General features: G+C 44.5%; 1 protein-coding gene across 4 annotated transcripts in view; it reads left to right on the top strand.

The window, feature by feature from the left end:
* The first annotated feature begins 12,409 nt into the window (after window positions 1-12,409).
* The window catches only part of MAP3K2 (mitogen-activated protein kinase kinase kinase 2), a 102,346-nt gene continuing 92,714 nt past the window's right edge, over window positions 12,410-22,041 (top strand). For 3 of the 4 annotated variants that reach the window (XM_035008243.1, XM_035008240.1, XM_035008242.1), the window contains exon 1: window positions 12,412-12,886. The gene's annotated coding sequence lies outside the window, so the exon portion shown is untranslated. Of the gene's footprint in view, window positions 12,887-22,041 lie in introns of all 4 variants that reach the window. The other variant, XM_035008244.1, reaches the window with a different exon arrangement.

The raw sequence follows: 22,041 nt of genomic DNA, 5'->3' as shown, positions 1-22,041 counted from the left end.
AGGATGAAGGTGTGAGTGCCTTGCCCTCTGGGTGCTCTCAGCGTCCTTGGGAGCCGCAGAGGATCTTGCAGGAAGAGATGTACAGGGTGGGGGTGGGGCAGGCTGAGGATCTGAGGCCTGGAGAGTGAAGTGTGGTGGGACGGACAAGGAGGGGCTGGAGACACAGAAGCTCCATGATGGAGGCCTTCTCTGCCTGCCATTCCACGGAATTTGAACTTCATCCTATGGGCAGTGGGGCCCTGTGATGTGCTCTGAGAAGGGGAGTGACCTGGCCAGATCCTTTACAATGACTCGGGTAGCCACGGGAAGCCGGTGGCCAAAATCTGACACTGCAGTGCATGGAGGCCACCCTGGGAGGTGACCCAGGTCTAGAAAAAGGGAGCTGGAGTTTTCAGTGAATAGCTGACAGCAAGAGCCGGCAGGCTGAGGCACAAGGGCAGCTTTGCACCCCCACCCCCACCCCGGAGTGCAGAGACCATTGGCGCTTTTCTAAGGACATAGAGCTGACATCAGAGAGAGTTTTCGGACCCTCTATCCTGAGGCGCTGCCCCAGAGAATCACACCAGCCCACACCCCAGAACTCAGTCCCTGCGCCCCTCGGAGGGCTAGGCACTTGAACACGAGGTGGGGTATTACAGTGAAAAGACATACAGTGCGCTGTTCTGCACAGACCTGGGTTTGAATCCTGCCTCTTCCACATACAAATGGGTGACTTTAGGAAAGTTGGTTAACTCTGCCCTGGACTATATATAGTTTCCTCATTGTCCAACGGGGAGAAGGGGGTAAGTATGGATGAGTTAATGTGTTTGAGGTCTGTTGTAAACCCCCAGTGAGGAGTCACTCTCATAATCATTTAAAGATGAGGAGGTCAAGGTCAGAGAGGTTAAGTGACTTGCCCAAGGCTACCCAGCTGGTGGAACCAGGAGCCCGGCAGCGTGGTCTGACTGTATGCAGCCCACGTTCCTTCGAGGAGCTGGCGTTTCTCCGTGCTGAGATTCCACAGCAAGCAGAGCCCTGCGGCCTGCACCCTGCCTGAAATGACGTGTGACTATTAACCTAGTCCCAGGGACCAGAGTGTGTAGCGATGAGTCACGCTGAACAGCTCCAACAGAGACCCCCTCCTCCCCAGCCAGCACTTGGGCTGAGACCTGGTTGCCAAGCAACAAGACATAACATATATAAATACAACCCAGTCTCTTGCTATAACCATGAGGCCTGTTTCTTGCACAGCTGTCTTTTCCTTGCTTTTCCCCTCTGCCCCTCGGCCTTCCCTCCAGCTTCCCCTGGGGCAGCAGGTTTGTTCCTCAAGCTAAGAGCTGCACGACCAGAGTGAATGCGGACTGCAGAGGTGGGTTGCTAAGGGTGGGTGTGGAGCTCTGCCTGGGTGATGAATGGGACAAGGCTGCACAGGGCAGGGTGGGAGGGTGCAGAAGGTGTGGGCGGTGGCAGCAGACAGGATGGACTTTTACCATCCAGGCTGGATAAGGGCGGTGGGGGCAAGGACATGACTTCTGGACTCTGAGGCAGGAGCATGGCAGAAGGAGGCTCCTCAGATGGGGGTGCACACCTATTTCCTCGGGGCAGGAGGGCCTTCTGCTGCTCTGGGTGCCCCAAGGGTGGTGACAGCCTCCTGTGTGGGTCTCATGCCATCTCCTCTCGAACCTGTGCTTTTCTCATTCCACTTTGCATTACCAGTTCAGCTGCCGAGTATCTTGAGCAGGGGGCTCCCCTGGGAGGGCCTCTTGCCTACACACTGGCCCTGCTTATGCCCAAGACAGCATATGTGGTAGCAGTTATCATTTTAGGACTCCTCTTGCGGTCAGGCAATGAACTTGGCGCTGCATATATGTCATCCTATTAATCCTCACAATGACAATGCAACGTTGGTATTCTTTTTTCATCAGTTTTATTAGGCTTAATTTACACGCAATAAAATATACCGTTTTTACCTGTACAACTTGATGAGTTTTGACAAAAGTATACAATGTTGTGGGGCGCCTGGGTGGCTTTAAGCGACTGCCTTCGGCTCGGGTCATGATCCTGGAGTCCCAGGATTGAGTTCCGCATCGGGCTCCCCACTCAGTGGGGAGTCTGCTTCTCCCTCTGACCCTCTCGCCTCTCATGCTCTCTCTCTCAAATAAATAAATAAAATCTTTAAAAAAAAAGTATACAGTGTTGTAACCAGCATCACTGTGTTCATGACCTAGAACATTTCCATCACCCCTCTGCAGCCTGTCCTCTACCCTTGGCCCCTGGCCACCACAACTGACCACTAGAGTTTTACCTTTCCCAGATGTCCATTGAAATGCAAGGCGGCTACGCTAACCACTATACCAGCAACATGAAATGGAATAATACCACATGTAGTCCTTTGTCTGGTGAAAGTCTTGCGAAAGTCTTCTTTCACTTACCATAATGCTTTTGAAATGTTATCATTGTTTTGGTCCTTTCTTTGCTAACCAGCTAATGAATATCTGGGCTGTTTCCATTTGGGGGCTATTATGAAAAAAGCAGCACCGAACATATATGTACAAGCATTTGTATAGACATGTGTTTTCATTTCTCTAGGAGTGGAACTTTCGGTTCATTCAAGAGATGAGAGACTGAAGCTCAGAGAGGTTAAGAAACTTGCCTGAGCTGACACACCTTGGCAGAAATTCACAGCCAAGCCTGACCTCCGTGGCAGGCAGTCACCCATAGGAAATAGGTATTTTTTTAGTTGAAAGTACTTCTTTGGCCAGTAATTCCTGTGGTAGTGCATACCTGGGCTGGGTTCAGCTGGATTCAGGCTCTTAGCTGGCAGAAGTCACCTGCTGCTCAGCACAACCTGCTGAGTGCACCAGGGGCGTAGGTCATTCTTGGGAGGCATTTCAGCAGGTGACTTCCAGAAGCCTGGGTGGCAGGGCTGCAGGCTTTTGTTTTCTGAAGGTGTTTGCCAGCCTTCTCCACTGTGAAATGACTGTTTTCTCTAATTAATTCCTTGAGAGGAGAGACTTTGAGTGGAAGCACCCTGCTCCTCATCAAGCTTTTACCCACTGGTCTGAATGTCCATTGTGAAGGTCTGAGTCCATCCTCACTTTTACGTCTGTTGGTTGTTGGCATTTTCCTGTTAGGGAGAGCTTTCCCTTCTTCCTCGCATAGATTTAGATCACTATGCCTCATAAATGATTATATGGGAGATGATCCCTTATTATCATCGTTTTAATGTTCCACATGTCCCAGATTTGGCCCAAATCAGCCCCTTGCAGCTGCCTCCTGTGTCCTTTTCACACACGTACAATGACCCAGGCTTTTGTACTTCTGTAGCAGCCCCAGTCCCTTTAGATAGAGAACGGCATTCAGAAACCCAGAATGGGGCTCTAGGTATACTCATTAGGGCTGGGATGTCCCACTTCTAGGCCTCCTCAGGCTACAGGGTTTTAAGGCAGCAGGGTTACAGAAAAGGCAGGGCTGTGAGACTAAACTTGTAAGTGAGGACTCAGCAAAATCGGGCACCAGTTTCTAAGGGACTCTACACTAGGTGCCAGGTCCACTGGATGGCGGGACCCAGGCCAAGCCAACCAGGCAGGGTGGCTTCTCGGCTCAGAAATCCCTCCACAGGGGCGACTGGATGGCTCAGTCATTAAGCGTCTGCCTTCGGCCCAGGTCATGATCCCAGGGTCCTGGGATTGAGCCCTACATCGGGCTCCCTCCTCGGCGGGAAGCCTGCTTCTCCCTCTCCCACTCCCCCTGCTTGTGTTCCCATTCTCGTTGTCTGTCAAATAAAAAAAAAAAAAAAAAAAAGAAAGAAAGAAATCCCTCCACAAACTTCACAGTTTGAGGCAACAACCTCAAGGGTTGAGGGGGCGGGTAACATCTTTCAGCTTTTCTTGCTTTGGCATGAATAACTTCCAGGGCAGAGGACATGAGAGGCTGGTGGTGGAGGGCCAGGGAGTATGGGGGCAGGCATGGCAGGGGAAGGGAGGGTCTTAGGGGCTCTAGCAGGTACATTGTGTCTTCAGTGGTGACAGAAAACTGCCCAAGTTCTCCCGGCAAGGCCCCTGTGCTATGCTCAAGGCTGATGCACCAGCTGGCTGATGAGTCTGATCAGAATGAACTCCAAAATTAGAGGTGGGGACTCATAACATGGGGCCACCATCTCAGAGTCAGTCTCCCTGGAAATAACCGCCTTCTGGTTGTATTTGGGCACCCTCCATTTTTTTTTTTTTTTAAGATTTATTTATTTGACATAGAGAGAGAGAGAAAGCACAAGTAGGCAGAGTGGCAGGCAGAGGGAGAGGGAGAAGCAGGCTCCCTGATCAGCAGAGAGCCCGATGTGGGGCTCGATTCCAGGACCCTGGGATCATGGCCCGAGCTGAAGGCAGTCACTTAACTGACTGAGGCACCCAGGTGCCTCGCACCCTCCATTCTTTTTTTTTTTTTAAAGATTTTATTTATTTATTTGAAGAGAGAGACACAGCGAGAGAGGGAACACAAGCAGGGGGAGTGGCAGAGGGAGAAGCAGGCTTCCCGTGGAGCGGGGAGCCCGATGCAGGGCTCGATCCCAGGACCCTGGGACCATGACCTGAGCCAAAGGCAGACCCTTAACGACTGAGCCACCCAGGCGCCCCCGCACCCTCCATTCTTAAGGGGCTGCTAGCTCTACAGTCCACTGGGGCAGGTGCAGCGCTGGGCCTCTCCTGGGCAGCAGTGGGGACGAGGCTGTCTGTTTCCAGTGGCTTTCACATGCCTTGCCCCACTGGTGTCCAACACAATCCTGTCTTCTGCTGAGTGAGCCAGGCCGGGAGGGTCAGGCACCGGTCCCTGCCAACTCCAGTGTTCACGGTTCAGCCTGGCCAGAGCCACTAGGCTTGGCCACAGCAGGGCAGCCAATGTGTGAGGGCACAGGGAACCCCACTCTCTGAGACAGCTCTGAGCAACCTCAGCAGTCTGGAGGGGCCGAGGGGTCCACGGCACTGCCATCTCTCAGGACGCAGAACCCTCTCCAGGGCAGCTCCAGACAGGCTGGCCTCTGATGAAGAACGAGACCTTCAGATGAAGAAAGGACGTCAACCCTTTGAGCAGACTGGCAGGAACCAGCTGTGGAAGGAGCTGCATCACACTGGGTTGAGGGGCGTCATGAGCCAGAAGGATGAAGACGACTAATTCTTCACTGGTGTCTGTTGGCGTCAACACCCATGAAGGTGTACTGGCGTGGGATGGGGGAGGGTCCTGCAAACCAGCTCTGAAAGGGGGCTTGGGGGATCCTGGAGGGAAGGAAGCCAGTGGTTTCACCACAGGCCAGGCTGAACCTGGAGGGAGGAGCCCCAGGTGCTGGGAGGGGCAGCTGAAGGCAAGACAGGGAGTGGTACCCTGCGGCATTAGGCAATCAGGGAGGGGCTCCGGGACCTGGCATTAGGGAGGAACCCTGAGACACCAGGCACTGGGGAGGACTGGACGCTGGACTCCATTCAGGGCTGCTCCTTTAGGTGTCCCAGCAGCCTGGTAACAGCAACCCCACCTTTGTCTGCCGCTTTTTCCTTATATGCAAAAGGAGAATAATAATTCTGCTGACGTATTTCTCGGGATGTGGGTGAAAAACACCTAATAAAACATGGTAAAGAGAGTGGGGAAGAGGCAGAGGGGGAAGGAAAAAGAGGAACAGGAAGAGAACGAGAAGACAATATAAACAGGAGAAAGGGAAGAAACATACTCTTCATTCTGCTGTCAAGTTACAGAGATCGGAAGCAACGATGGGCCATTAGGGGGTGCTGCAGTGGTGGAGGCCTCCAGGAGGCCCCAAGCAAAGGGCCAACTTCTAAAACAATGAATTATTGTTAACAATTTGATGTTTTAAAGACATATCTTTTACCATAAAGTCTTAGAATGCACTAACTCCGATAACCCGTGGATTTAAGCATCTCTGGGTCCTTTTCCAAAACAGGAAGTTCTCCCCCAATGACAGTCCATAATTTCCTTGTGCACTGTATCATGTCCTATGTAACGCCGGGACGAGGGCTAAGGGAATGTGAAAGGATCAGTCATCTTCTGGATGAATTTCACTTCTCAGATTTCACTTAGCATCAGTGTCTCATGTGATCTGTCATTTTGCCATAAATACCAAGGGCAAAAAGAAATCTCTATTATGTCCTCTGGCAGCCAAGAAGCTGTCATTAGCTCTCTAGTCATTATATAAACATCTTTCATTAACAAAAATTAGAATAAAAGAGTTAAAATTTAAGTATACATGCCAGCTATCAAATTTGTAATCATAGTAGAAAATAAAGTAAAACTACTTAGGTTGCATAAATAAAAAAAGTAGGATATAAAATTGCACGTATAGGATTGCAACTACCTAAAAACTATCTAAAAATGTACCTAAAAGAAAAAAAATACCATCACGACAAAGATCTTTGCAGGGAGAAAAGACTGAACGGAAACAGCTATAGATGGAATGAGAGGGTTTTCTTCCTTGTGTTTCCCACATTTTCCATTAATATATGTAACATAATGGAAAATACACAACAAACACAATTTTAAAGAAATACACATACTAGCAACTGATAAAAGAAAGAATTAGAGATGACCAAGATCACAGAAAATTCAAGAGAAGCCTCTGGGGGAAATCTTGTCATATGGCCTCTTTCCACACTCAGAAAGCTTCTTGGGCAATCCTAAACAGTGGAAATCCCAGAAATGACTTGACTTTGCTTGTGGAAGCACTGTGGACTTTTTATCAGGAGATTTACCTTACTAAGGTTTTGCTTTTTGACACAGCAAAGTGAGTGTCCACCCCAACTGCCCTGGGGATGATGACGACAATAATAAAAATAAAAATAAATAAAAATAAATAATGGACTTGCCTCAGATCATTTATACAGCACATGGTATACCTACGGGGTCCCGTTCTAGCTCCCCAAGTCACAGCTCTCCACGTGCTTCTCAGGGAAGACATGGCTGGCTGCTATGCAACAGCCGTCTATCCCTTGGCTCCCTTGTGACCTCTAGCCTGGGTGTGTGGTCAGACACGGCCCAGCAGTGTGCCCAGCCCTGGGGCACACCTCATGTGCGCGGAACCCATCACGGTAGTGCTGACTCCTTTGCAGACACAGGAAAGGGGCTGGCCCGGCTCCAGTCAATGAGATGCTCTCAGGCATAGGTTCAGCTACCAGTGGCAGACACGTCCTCCTCTCTTATGTGAAAGTACAGAGCCCTGTGGTACAGACTGGGATGGGGGTCCTGCTTCTACCACTTCTGTGTGTGGCCCCTTGTCCTCATTCTCCAAGATAGCCTGTAAGGTATTCGAGGATGGAGAAAGGGATGAAGAGAGAGAAGCCAAAGCAGCTTCTCTTGAGGAAGGGGCTCTCAAGAAGGTTCTTGGATGGACACTTCCACTGATTTCCCTTTTACTAGTACTTGGTCACATGACCACATTTAGCTGCAAGGGAGGCTGTTTATTATGGGAGGTCTATTACTCAGCTAAAATTCGATTTTTAAGGAAAGAGGAGAATGAACTCAGGGGCACCATTAGCAGATTTTTAGCAAGAACAAAAGGGGCAGTCTGCTGGAGGGCTGATGTGAGATTGTCTTTGATGAAGAGAATCCCAAGCACACCTAGCTTCAGATTTGGGTTTTTTTGTTTGTTTGTTTGTTTGTTTAACATTAACATATGATGTGTTATTAGTTTCAGAGGTAGAATTCAGTGATTCACCAGTCTTATATAATACCTAGTGCTCATCACATGACAGGTTTTTAATGTTATTCCCCAATAAGAAAAAACAGGGCTCCGTGGAGAATGGCTGATTCTAGGACTGGGGCAGGAAATATTCAAGATGAGTCTGGCACATCTGGTAATGCCAAAAAGTAAGGAAGTACTCAAAAAGTAGAAAAAGAAAAGAAAATCCCACAATGATGGAGGTATATGTTCAAGGGTCACAGGAACCAACGGAAAGAGCTCCAAATGGCCAAATCTAGAACAATTTGAGCAACAAAATAAATATATTATATTGGATTACAACCTAAAGTATAAAATAAATATCTGTAAGTCCATATTAGTATAAGTAAATGATTGCATAAATAATAACTGAGGGACAAGAGACACATTTTCCATGGAGAATTCCAAGGAATTTACATAGATACTCTGCACTCTTAGGAAGCGAAACACAACTCCCCATTCCTTAAGTGGGAGCACAGTGATTTCCTTTCAAAGAATACAATATGGAAAGGGGGGGAAAAAGAGTGTGAGAAATCTGACAAGTGAGGATTCAAACAGGCAACCAAGGTCAACCTCAACAGCCATAAATCATGTTGATAAGTTGTGATAAGAAAGGCACTTCACCTCTGTGATCTTCACCCCCAAATTCATAACCCTAGGTTAAGCATGAGAAAAACATAAGACACACCACAGTGCAGGAATAGTCCGCAAAATACCTGACCAGTGCTTCTCAAAACTGTCAAGGTCATCAAAAACGAGGGATGTCATAGCCAAGAGGAGCCTAAGTCGACAGGAGGACTACATATAATGTGGGATGCTGGATGGCATTCTGACACAGAAAAAGGACATTAAGCAAAAATTATGGAAATCTGAATAAAGTATGGACTTCAGTTAATGATAATGTATTAATATTGGTTCCCTAATTTGACAAATGTTTCAGATATTAATAATTGGGGAAAACGGATGTGGGGTATATGGGAACTCTCTGTATTATCTGCTCAATTTCTCTGTAAATCTAAACCTGTTCTAAAAGAGTATGAGAGAGAGAGAGAAAGAGAATATATGAGTCCTTCCCCTTCCCTGTGTAGGAGTCCAAGGTATCTGGAGCTAAGGGAGTCATCTTCTGACTGTGGAGATGAAAATTCATGGCCCAAACCAACTTTGGACCCCTCTATTGGGTTTTTATTATATAAGAAAATAAACTTCACAAACAGAGCTTCACAAAACAAAGCTGTTTTGGGCCAGATGTCTTGTTCCTTGCAGCTGAATGCTTCCCAACTGACAGTCCTCATATCACTTTCACAGCTACTGCTGTGGTTTAGACCTTTATCTTCTTACTCCCTACTTAACCACCCTTCCTTCCTCATCTGGTTGCTCTCTTCTCTGGATTTACCCCCTGGCTACATTTCTCTCAACACCCCAAGGCCGGCAACTCCTGCCCTTCCCAGGACAGGGTTATTCTCTTACCCTTCCAAGCTTGTGCACACTTGAGTCCTTCTGCCTGGGATGCCCATTCTTCCATCCTTATTCCTCCCAGCAAATAACTTCCCGAATTCAAGGTTCAGCTCACCCTGTGTGATGGGCAGGATTCTCATATGTCCCTGAAGATCCCCCTGGTAAACATGGTCTCCATAACTCTTGGTACTGTGAATATAATGAGCTATACTTCTATGATTAGGTTATGTGGTATGACACAGTTCATTAAAAAAAATTTTTTTTAAGATTTTATTTATTTCTTTGACAGAGAGAGAAACAGCCAGAGAGGGAACACAAGCAGGGGGAGCAGCAGACAGAGGGAGAGAGAGAGGCAGGCTTCCCGTGGAGCAGGGAGCCCAATGTGGGGCTCGATCCCAGGACCCTGGGATCATGACCTGAGCCAAAGGCAGACGTTTAACGACTGAGCCACCCAGGTGCCCCTACACAGTTCATTTTTTAAAAAAGATTTATTTATTTTAGAGGGGGCAGGGGCAGAGGGCGAGAGAACCCCAAGCAGACTCCACGCAGAGCCTCACACAAGTTTCGATCTCATGACCGAGCTGAAACCAAGAGTCGGACTCCTAACTGACTGCACCACCCAAGCACCCGACACAACTGATTTTAAGAACAGGTTATCTGGGAGGGCCCGATTTAATCACATGAACTTTTAAAAAGCAGAGTTTTCTCTGGCTGGTAACAAAAGAGGAAGTCAGGCAGAGATTCAACATGTGAGGGGCACTTGATTTTCAAGACATTCTCCGTTGCTGGCTTTGAGCATGGAGGGGTCACATGATAAAGAATGCTGGTGGGCTCTAGAAGCTGACAGCAGGCCCTGGCTGACTGCCAACAGGGAAATGGGGACCTCAACCCTACAACCACAAGGAACTGAATTCTGCCAACAACACGAATGAGGATGGAGGCAGATCTTCTCCAGAGCCTCCAGATAAGAACAGTCCAGCTGACATCCTGATTTCAGCCTTGTGATACTGAACAGAGAACTCAGCCATGATGCCATGCAAACTCTGACCTAGGGAGCTATGAACTAATAAATAGGTGCTGTTTTTAGCCACTGAGTCTGTGGCAGTCGGTTATGTAGCAATAGAAAACTCACCATGCTTCCTCTCTGAAGTCTTCCCTCATTCCTCAGGCACACCAGTGACTTCTCTCTGCTGCCGAGGCACCTCATACACAGCCATGCTACAGGGCAAGTCACTAAGTATTATAATGATCCACTTAGCAGTCTACCCTCCTCACAAGATTCCAGAGTTCCTGAGAAATGTTGGCACCTATCACTTCATCATTGCAAGCTCAGGCACAGAGCAGGAAAGCAAAAAATACTGGTTAAATGAATGTTTCATCAAGAAAAAAAAAAAAATCCCAAGATTACTAATTTGTAATCTTATACACCAAAATTGCCAAAGATGCAGGAGATTTAATGTGTAAGCAAGAGAAAAAGTCACCAATGTAAAAAGAGAATGGAGAAAAAAAATATTAATACACATGTAGGATGTTTTTAGGAACCAGATGTGAATGAAGTCCCCAGGTAAGGTTGGTGAGGGAAGAAGTAAGCAGAAATATGAGGAAAAATCCATCTCTACATTACTTAGTAAATAGTATTTATTGCATGTCTGCTATGCAGTCAGGCCAGGAACTGTGGAAAGCAATACAGGATTTAAAGCTTGCCCTCAAAAATACTGAGAGCCTCCTTTCTGTGGCATACCAGGCTTAGAATGTTAGAGTCAAAACAGTTAAAGACCTTGATTTTGTATGTACTTAAGCTTCAAAATCCTCTACTTCCTAAACAAGTGGGGAGCAAATTGATTTTCTATTGAGCTCTGTATTTTTGAGATTCTTTGGTATTGGCCCTTCTTTGTGTTGGCTGCCTAATTCTCTGCAGAGCAGACGAACCACTATCAGCTCAATCTGATAGTCATTTGGGTTGTTTTGAGGCTTTCACTATTACAGACACCTGTCAAATGGCAACTTCGCTCCGCGCCTTTTACATCTCTGTGAAAGCGTCTGTGATGAGAATTCCTGGAAGCGGACCCAGATACTTTGTTGTTACGCAATACTCTCTCCCTCAGTCCCTGCCCCACGGATGCCAGCTCCCTTGAGCAGCTAGGGCTCCCTGAGTTGGAGCAGTCGCTTACCTCCAGGCCTGGCGGGTGCGGCTCCCATCTCTCTCAACTCAACTGCTGGAGTGGAAATGTGGTCTGGAAAAGGCAGGAAGGGGGTGGGATCCATAATGTACCGAGAAACCAAGTAGACGCTGAGCGAGGGAAAAAATAGTACAGGAAATTGTAAGGGGGTACTTGAGAAAAGAAGAGATGGGACGGAAAAGATGCTTTCTGGGTCAGAGTAGCGTGGGCTAAAAACAGTCGGAATACAGGTTAGTCACTTCGAGGGCCTCCAACGCCAACGCGATTAGTTTGTGTTTTATCCTGTGGGCGATGGGAGCGCAGAAGGGATTCAGTGAAAGATTCAGGTTTCTGATTCTGCCACTAGCTCTAGGGGTGAGGTGTCAACTCATCTCTCTGAGCTGTTTCCGCATCTGTTAACCTGGGAAAGTAGTACTTGCTGGGCCGACCTAGAATGGTGATAGGAACTAAACAGAGAAGAGCTGTAAACCTTGGAAGGCCGATCTCGGGTGTGCGTGGGGGGGGGGGGGCGTGGTGGTTTACTGTCAGTTGACAAGCCGACAATAATTTCTGAAGTCCTTGAGAAAAAAATTCTGCAATAAAGTCCGAAAATTAAGAGGCAGATGGCTTTTTGCTTGCAAACAACATGCCATGGACTCAAGAGTTGGTCCCAGCCTTTCCTTGCTCTGCTGCTCCGCGCCCGGCTCAAAGCCCACGCAGGAGACCCTCCCCTGGGTTTGCTTGGAAGTCTCCGGCGCCGAGGACTCCCGCAGGAGGTGGACACAGGCGCGTGTGCGCGGCGCACCGGGCCTAGAGTGGCGTCCGGGAGCTCGGAGCGGGGCTGGTACCGGGGCTGACCGAGGCTGGGAATCCCCGCACTGCCGAGCGGTGGGGGCAGCAGAGCGTGCGTGGGCGCAGCCAGCCACTGCGCAGGCGCGGGCACGCTCCCCTCGGCCTCCGTGCGGCGTTGCAGGCTGGGCGCGCGCGCCCGCGGCGGGTTCCGCTCCCGGCGGGCGGAGGGCTGCGCGCGCACGGGCGAGCCAGCCGTGACGTGCGCCGCGCTACGCCGGACGTCACGGGTCCGTGTGTAGTGGCGGCCCGGCTGCCCTCAGCGGCGGCGCTTGACGAAGGTGGTGCGGCCGCTGGGTGCGGCGTTCAGGGGTCGCGCGGCGTGCGGCGGCGACGAGGACCACGACCGGCAGGCCGGGCACCTCCAGCCGCGGAGTAGCCGCTCCCGCCCCTTCTCCGGCCTCTGGCGGCGCCCTGCCCACGGCTTCCTCCTTTCCTGCTCAGCTTCGCGCGGGCCTCGGGGCCGCGGCGGCGAGAAGTACCGAGGGGCGCCGAGAGGCCCCGGCCGGCCGCGGCGGTCCACGCGCCCTCCACCCGGCGCGGGCTCCATGTGAAGGAGGGATCCGGCCCGCGCCAGACTCCTCGCGCGCCCCTCCGGCCCCCGGGGGCCCGCGGCCTCCCCCGACCGGGGGGCGCGGTGACAGGCCGCGCGGGGGCGGAGGGGCGGGCTCGGAGGCGGTGGCAGCCCCTCCTCGGGCCTGCGGCTCCCTACGTCCCCGCGGAGCGGCCGGTACGTGCCTGTGTTTGTGTGGGGCGGGGGCGCGGTGGGCCTGTGCGCAGCTCCCGAGGCTGGGATTTCGCTAGGTGCTTGTTCTGCGCCGGGTGGACAGATCTCGGGGTTCTCGCATCCTTTCCTGAACCCCAGGTCTGAGCGAAGTAGACTGCTGGGCTGTGTAGCTGTCAGACACGTACTCTGCAGGGATTTTAGAAGGAAGATTGCAGCTGGTCCCTTGGAGAAGAAATGTTATATGCAGTAAGCGAAAAAGTGCTTGTCTTTGCACTGTCACACTGTGATAATCTATTGATTGGGGGGTTGATTTTTCCGTCTAGCTTTAGCTAGCACTTACGGTGCGGCGGGCAGTTGTCTTGCATTGTCTGCCTTCATCTTCTCAGCACAATGAGGTCGGTACATGTCTCCCCATTTTACAGATGAAAAATTGAGTCTCGGAGAGATTAGGGAAATTGCCCAAGGTCATGCAGCTGGTAATCCGGGAAGCCTTGATTCTAATATGATGTCTTTTCTGTAGGACTGTATTTTTGAGTCTTGAAAAAATAAATAGGAAAATTAGAATAGTTGGAGAGTTTCTTCCTGGGAGTAAAATTCTAAACATCATTGGTAGATGTAGTTTTGTACCTAGCGTAGGCTGTTCGATGTGTTTTGCTGCAGCCTAGCCAAATCATTTTCTTGGCTTTTTTTCTTCTTTTTAAAAATTACTTTTAAAAGGTGGCGCAGGGCACCTTTACCCTTTTGCAGTAGGACAGAACAGAAAACAAATTTCACTTTTATTAAGAGAAGAAATGTAATAAAGACTAACACTATGAAAAAAGATGACACAAAAAAGAAGAAATATAATTGGTAAAATGCATATTTCCTGAAAAGTTACAATTTTACTTGTGCAGTTTATTCTTGACACATAGGGGGAACTCGCAGTTGGATTATTAGCTTGAGATTTCCTTATTGCAAAACTTGTTGCTGAATTATGTGGCAATGGCTGAACATACTTAGTAATTGGTGCAATCTTATGCAATATTTCTAAATTGTTAAAATTAGTGTGTAGAATATCGTAGAAAGTTACCTTTTAATGGTGTGATTTTTTTCCCTTTCATTTGTGTGTGGTGACTGGTAAGTGTTTATAAACTAAAATTTGTCATTTTAGCATTGGCCTGTATTATTTCTTTGATTATGGTTAGTGAAAAAGAAAATATTTCTCTTTACAGAAGAAAATATTGATAGATTCCTTTGAGTAGTCGAGGCTTCACGTATAGTTGCAAATGTTTAAGAAATGTATTGATGCCCAATTACACTACTCTCTAATTTTCTCCAGTATATTATCAGGTTTAAGAAAATTTGTAGTTGAATGTTTTTGTATTGTCTTTAGAGAAAAGGTCAAATTATAGAGTTGACAAATGGTTGGTTCATAGATTGATTTGTTGTTTGGTTAAAATGTGAACTATGTTGATTCCTGTTGATTTATGTTGAGTGTGATCTCATAGAATGGGTATCTTGGCACGATCTCCGTGTGTCTCTTTTGAGAGAAGTAGCTGTTAAAGGCTTATTTTTAAAAATCGGATTCCATTATGGACTCAAGTCTATTAATGGATCTTTCATTTTTAGTTCACCTTCCTGCTACCAAAGCGGTAAACTGTATTTAATAGATCCTGTATTAAAGTGAAGTCTTGTTAGGGTCATGACAGCTTTGGTTTTGGGTGGATCTTTTTTTTTCCCCTTGTAGAATTGGAGTTCTCTGGGCCCCTCAACACTCTCCCCCAACTTTTTTTATTATGAAACAATTTCAAGCATATAGGAAATTGCTAATAGAGTGAACATCCTTATCATGATCCTCTAGATTCGGTATTTGTTGACATCTTGTTGTATTTGCTTTATCTGTAAATATGTGTGTATTATTTTTGGCTCAGCCATTTGAGACTAAGCTGTAAACATTATGACACTTATCCTAAATATGTCAGCATACATTTCCAAAGATGGACATTTCCTAACATAGCCAAAATACCATTATTGTTAATTTTTTTAGTTCATATTTTCTAATCAGTAATTGATAGTTTCTTAATTGATAATTCCTTAATGTAATCTAACATTAATATTTAAATCTCCCTATTTATACTGTTTGGTCTTTTATGGTTTTTTTACACCCAGCCACACCAAACCAAGATACAGGGTTTATTCACTGCGTTTGGTTAAGTCTCTTTGATCTCTTTGAATCTAGAACAGTTTTACCTCCCCCTTTTAAAATGAGGTTGCCTTTTTTTTTTTTTTTTTTTTTTTAAAGAGATCAAGCCAGGGACGCCTGGGTGGCTCAGTCGGTTAAGCGTCTGCCTTCAGCTCAGGTCATGATCCCAGGGTCCTGGGATCGAGTCCCGCATCAGGCTCCCTGCTCCGCGGGGAGCCTACTTCTCCCTCTGCCTCTCTCTCTCTCTCTATCTCTCATGAATAAATAAATAAAAAATCTTTAAAAGAGATCAAGCCAGTTGTCTTATAAAATGAGTCACATTTTCTGTTTGTCTGATTTCCCCCCCCCATGGTGTCATTTAGTGTGTTCCTCTATTCCCCTGTATTAACTATAAACTAGCTTTAAAGGCTTGATTAATTTCAAATTAAATATTTTGGCAAGACTAACCCTTAAGTGATACTGTGTAGTTCATATTGCTTCCCATCAGGTCATATACTGTCAAGTCCCATTATTTGTGATGCTGAGTTTGATCACTTGGTAATGGGGGTTAAGGTAAGGTATATTTTCCCCACTGCAATTAGCAATCTGGCATGATAAATTAGCACTGTAGTGCTAGCTGTTCTCCAATAATCTGTCACTGAATAGTTGTAGCATATATTGCTGACCCTTGTTAGGCTAACTTTTGATAATTTCAGTGAAAATCGCAGGAATTATAAAATATCCTATACAGCTATATTAGATTCTGATTTTGTGGGTTTTAAAATTTTGTAATTATGAATTCAAGGTATCTCCTGTTATGAATTAAAAAAAAAACAAAAAACCTGGCTTGTGAAAAATGGGAAAAACTCAATGCCTGTCTTTTCCTGGAATCTCACTGAAGGAGTGCGTTTAAGTTTTTCTTAGCCATTATTTGTTGACAGACAAATAACTAGAAATATAATAAAGGAAGAATGGATTTACTAAAAAACAATTTGAGAAAACTGTCTATTTTCTGGTATAATGCAAGGAGCACTGGATTGAGGGTCAGAAGATCTAAATTCTTTTTTTTTTTTTTTAAAGATTTATTTATTTATTTGACAGAGAGAGACACAGCGAGAGAGGGAACACAAGTGGGGGAGTGGGAGAGGGAGAAGCAGGCTGCCCGTGGAGCAGGGAGCCCGATGCGGGACTCGATCCCAGGACCCTGGGATCATGACCTGAGCCGAAGGCAGATGCTTAACGACTGAGCCACCCAGGCGCCCCCAGAAGATCTAAATTCTAATTGTAATTCTACCACTATGTGAAGTTTAAGAATTAAAAATTTTAAATTAAAATTTTAACATCACTCAGTGTTCTCATTCTATAATGATCAAGTTAGTAAACATTTGTGAATTTCTTTTTATTGAAATATAATTGACACACAGTATTCTATTAGTTTTAGGTCTATATCATTGTTATTCAGTATTTTTATACATTACAGAATGATCCCCACAATTAGTCTAGATACCATTGCTCACCTTACAAATTTATTATAATATTATTGGCTATATTCTCTATGTGGTATATTAAATTCCTGTGACTTACTTATTTTATGAATACTATGATTTCTGATAATGAGGTATGTTGGCTACATTTGAGGTGAACCTCATTTTAATTCAGGTAGAAATAAATCAAATATATGTAATATAAAATTGAATTTATTTCCCAACTAATTAACTGACATTTAATAGGTTATTGATTTTTTTAAAAATTATTTTTAGGTTACTGTTTCAAAGAAGGTTTCATAATAGGGTTTACTTAAGTAACACATTCTCTTATTAAAAAATATGATTTAGGGGTGCCTGTGTGACTCAGTTGGTTAGGCGTCCAGCTCTTGATTTCTTCTCTGGTTGTCTGCTTGGGATTCTCTCTCTCTCTCTCCCTCTTCCCCTTCCTTTCCCCTCCCCCACTGCTGGTGGGTGCTTGCAGGCATGAGTGCTCTCTCTTCTCTCTTTAAAATAAATAATCTTTTTAAAAAATAGGATTTAATTCATTAAACAGTTTACATGAAGTTTTTTCGCACATTTCTTTTGTAAGTCAGAATGAACTGTATATACTGAAATAAAGACTCTTTCCCCTTATTCTCCAGTGTTGTGTAAGGTATATAGCTCTCTGTCTGTACACACGTTTATAAGAAACGTGTCTGTATAGTTTTGTGCTTTTTGCCTGGGATTTATTGGGAACATTGGTTGACTGCATTTTTTGTGATGTTAATTACGGATTGGCTTTGTAACGTATTTTGTATTGTTGTCTTTATTGTTACTTAACTCTCAGGTTGTTGCTTAATTTTTTTGTTACACTTTGTCTTCCCAACTGACAGGATAGGATAGAATCTTTGGAGTCCTTCCTCTCACTTGCACGCAGCCTTTCTTACAAGTGCTCAAGAGTGTTTTGTTTGAGATTCATAGTACCATAAATTTTATAAGCACTGTGTGGTTTATAAACTTTGGGAGGTTTTTCTTTTTTTTTTTTATTAAAAGATTTTATTTATTTATTTGACAGAGAGAGACACAGCGAGAGAGGGAACACAAGCAGGGGGAGTGGGAGAGGGAGAAGCAGGCTCCCCACAGAGCAGGGAGCCCGATGCGGGACTCGATCCCAGGACTCTGGGATCATGACCTGAGCTGAAAGCAGTCGCTTAACCAACTGAGCCACCCAGGCGCCCTGGGAGGTTTTTCTAAAGGTAATTTTTCCCATTTGTGCAGTTAGTCATTTGGAGTTTAATTAATAATGACTAATTAATATAATAGTTTAAGATATGATTTTATCAGTATTCTTTGGTAATTCCCAAATTAGGTCCCCTCATCACCACTACCTCAGAATGCTCCTCAAGCACACTGCACCTGCCTCTACCAGGGTACTCACCACATTGTGCTGTAATTATTTCCGCATCCTCCACTAGGAAGTTAGCTCTTTCAAGGACAGAGGCAGTGTTTTGTTGATTTTGGTGCACCTAGGACAATGCCTGGAGCCAAATGTTTATTGAATAAATACAGAATTGACAGACAGAAGGGACCTCTTTTTATAGTGTCCTAAGATTCTTAAAAGATGGTGCCTACCAAATCACTGATCATTTACAAAATATTTCTTCTTAATTTGCTGGTTGAGTTTTCTTTGTTCTCTTTTGTGGTATTGTTTATTTAGCAAATTTAAGCACTTTCTACATTATGGGCACTGATTTAAGTACTATGCTAAAGATACTCATTTAATCCCTTTTAACAACCAAATGAATTAGTTACTGTTATTATACTCCTATTACAGATTAGGGAACTGAAGCAGAGACAGTGAGTAATTTGCGCATGTTCACACTTCTTGTGCTTGGTGGAGGTGAAACTTGAATGCAGGCAGCCTAGCTCCACAATCTGTGCTCTTAACAATCGCACCATGTTGCCTCTCTGCTTTATCAGGGCAACCAGAAAATTAGATTTGCTTTGCCAGAGTACTGTCATTACCATTCATGGAGTGCCTACTATGTGCCAGGATGGGGAGGGCACTTCAGAAGGCCTTGAAAAGGAGGCAGTACTAAACTGAGTTAACAAAATTAGTAAACTCTACAGATTAACTGACTGTGATTATAATGTTTATTGAAAAAAATTAAATACAGAAAAGGTAAAGAAGAAAACATTAATAATCAGTTAAGAGTATGTACTTGGGAGTCAGACCTGAATGTGAGTCCCAGCTCTGTGGTTTAACCTTTCTATACCTCACTTATCTGTAAAATAGAGATAATAGTACTTAACTCATAGGTTTGTCATGAGGTTTACATGAGATAATATGTTTAGTATAGTGCCTTGCATATAAAAAGTGTTCAAAAAACATCATTGTAAAAATCTCCCATAGTTCACTTAGGTTATATCTATTTTAATGTATATAGAAACCATTCTCTTTGATGTGATTAAGACTGGTGGTGTTTAGTTTAATTTTTTAAATATATAAGGGGAATTAAAAATGACACATTTTTACTTTAAATATTTTATTTAAAAAAATGGATATGTAAAGACGTCTGAGTTATGTGATCCATCTAGAATTGTATGATTATTCCCCTTAGTCTTTTACAGTTTTTTCACCTATGCGCACTTTCACAACAGTTTTTTTTGAAACTAGTTTTTGAGTCTTTCTAAACACTCAACTTCATTTTCATAGAAACAAAAACTCTATTCACATTCACAATTTCATTGGTTTATACACTATTTAAACTATATAATTATAACAAGCACATAAACATGTTTGATTCTTGGTAAATTGATGAGTGCAGAAATGTACTGGTTTGGTAAAAAATGAGCTTAATTAATATCAAATGTTCAGCATTTTATCAGAAGACATTATAGAGAGGTAGAGAGTGTTGGTTAATTTGCCAAGTTGGTTTGTTAAGGAGGTTGGATAAGAGAAAATGTTGATTCCTTGCCTGCTATTTCTGAGTTTATGGATGTATGTATTATACAGATATTTAAACGAATAGGGAATGTAGATTGAAAGCTAATAGTCATAATATCTCAATTTTACCTCAGTTCTTTAAGGTTTTTTTTTTTCCCCCCCAATCTGTGTCTTTGCTTTTTCTTTGTATTATGGTTCTTTGGCAGTGTGTATAGTTTTCAGATTTTCATTCTCCATTCTTCATATTTGTCATCATCTCTCAATATTTTCATCTCTGTTATTTTACTTTGCATCCTAGGAGAGCTGCTTGTGTTTGACACAGTGTGGCTGCAAACCACATTCACAGTTCTGCTCTTTTGCCCTCCAGTGTGTACTAAAAAATATTTTTCATCTCATGAGTATTTTATTTTTTATTTTTTTATTTTTTTAAAGAGTTTATTTATTTATTCATGAGAGACAGAGAGAGGGAGAGAGAGGCAGAGGGAGAAGCAGGCTCCCAAGGAGCAGAGAGCCCGATGCGGGACTCGATCCCAAGACCCTGGGATCATGACCTGAGCCGAAGGCAGACGCTTAACCGGCTGAGCCACCCAGGTGCCCATCTCATGAGTATTTTAATTCTGTAGTTGAATTTCTATTATCTTAGTAATCCTTGGTCTTTCCCATTTTTTTCCCCTCTCATCCTTGTTTTGCATCTAAAGGTCTTTCCTTTAACTTTCATTTATATTTCATAAGGGCATGTCTTCTGGCATTGAGGATATCCCACAATTTTCTACAAATTTCAGACTGTATCTTGGGAGGAAGAAGTAACATTGGAATGTCTTTTACATGCCAGAGGCTTTACACACACTAATTTTACAGTAACCATGGTAGACCATATTCTGATTTTACAGGCAAAGAAATTGAGGCTTAGAGGTGTTAAGAATCTTGTTCATAGTCACATAGTACAGTTGGGGATTGTGCATGGCTCTTCTATTTAGAGCAAGGGGTCCTTAGCTTTCTCTCTGCCTCCACATTATTTGCAGGAAGCATTCCCCTTGGAAGTATCTTCAATGGAATCTCCTGGGGGTAGGGCCAGCATAGTTTTTGGAAAACACACTCAATACAGATATTATTCTTATCTCTCATTCTTTATAATTGCTAAATCAGAGAGGTCTGATAAATATTTGGGCAAACCTGAATGATTTCTTTGTTTGTGTTAGGCATAATTTTCAGTGGAATGAGAATAAACTGGTCCATTTTAAGTGAATGGTATGGGAAGTATGTTAATTTTTCTGGTATCTAGGAGAAGTGATATGAGAGAGCTTAATGTACTTGGTCAGAGAATTGATGAAATTTCTTGAATGAACATGAAGAATTTCCAGTGTAATTTTTAAATTAAGTTTTAGACTATCATTCTGAATAGGCTATGAATAGTAACCCTCAAACTCAGGGGCTTAAAACAACAAAGATTTATTTTTTGCTCATGGTGTGTGTTCATTGAGCATCAGTTGGCCTGCTTCTGCTCAACATTGTCATCCTTAGTTTGAATTCCACTTTGGATCCTTACTTTGGGACCTCACTTGGGAGCAGCCACTATCTGGAACATAACTGGTTGCCATAGGTAAAGGAAAAATACACTCTAGTGTGTTTTTCCTTTATCTTGTGCTTCCTGGGAAGGAAAAATCTTTTTCTTTATCCTTCTAGGTTCTTTGATAAATTGTCATAAGACTGATAAACTGAATTGAATTACATATGTACGGGAGCCCCATAAGAATATGAGACCCACAGGTAGTCAGGCAGTTGAGGCTTATATGCTGTCCTGAGCAGAGGAGAAGGGGTAGGGGTCTGGGACCTCAAAGTGGGGGAGGAAGACAACAATTTATGGGAGGATGGGAAGAGCCAATGTTTGGTAAACATGTTAGCCATGCTTTGTGGAGACATTGGGACAGAGAGGAATTTGATCTCCAGGTCCTGCTAGTTCTCTTGCAATTACCATGCTGCCCCATATTCTTTGTAGTTATCTCTGGTGATAGTTTAGATAGACCAGACCCTCTATCTAAATTCTTTTAGGCAGTTAAGGGGAGGTAAAAAGCTCTTCCTGAATCTTTTGGGCCTTGATTGACTTCAGTTCAAACTAATCCACATGCCAAAGTGGCATATTTGGAGGGGGCATGTTCTGAACCCCTTCACACTTAACACTTTGACACCTGTTGTCACCAGAAATGTGTATGTGGGAGGGGTTTCCACACCTTAAACAATTCTGTAATATCCAGCCAAAGATATTGTCAGATCCCACAGAGTAAGACTGCCCTCCCTTCAGACCTAGTGGCAAGGCTAGGTAGTTGCCTATGCTTCAGACCAATGGGCTGTAAATCAGAGGTTCCCATCTTTGGGATTTTTTGGGTTCAATTACTTTGCTACAGCAACTCACAGAATTCTGGAAAATACTAGATTACTGGTTTATTATAAAAGGATATAACCCAGAAACAAGCAGATGGAAGAGATGCATAGGGCAATGTTTGGGAAAAGGAAGAAGCCATGGAGCTTTCATCCTTACTTCCAGTGTGCCACTCTTCCAACACCTCTGGGTGTCTACCAACCTGGA

This window comes from Mirounga leonina, unplaced genomic scaffold, assembly GCF_011800145.1.
Source record: "Mirounga leonina isolate KUSES-001 unplaced genomic scaffold, KU_Mleo_1.0 Mir_151, whole genome shotgun sequence".
Classification (NCBI taxonomy): Eukaryota; Metazoa; Chordata; class Mammalia; order Carnivora; family Phocidae; genus Mirounga; species Mirounga leonina.
Note: the sequence above shows the minus strand (reverse complement) of the source record. Positions and strands in the feature narration are given on the sequence as shown.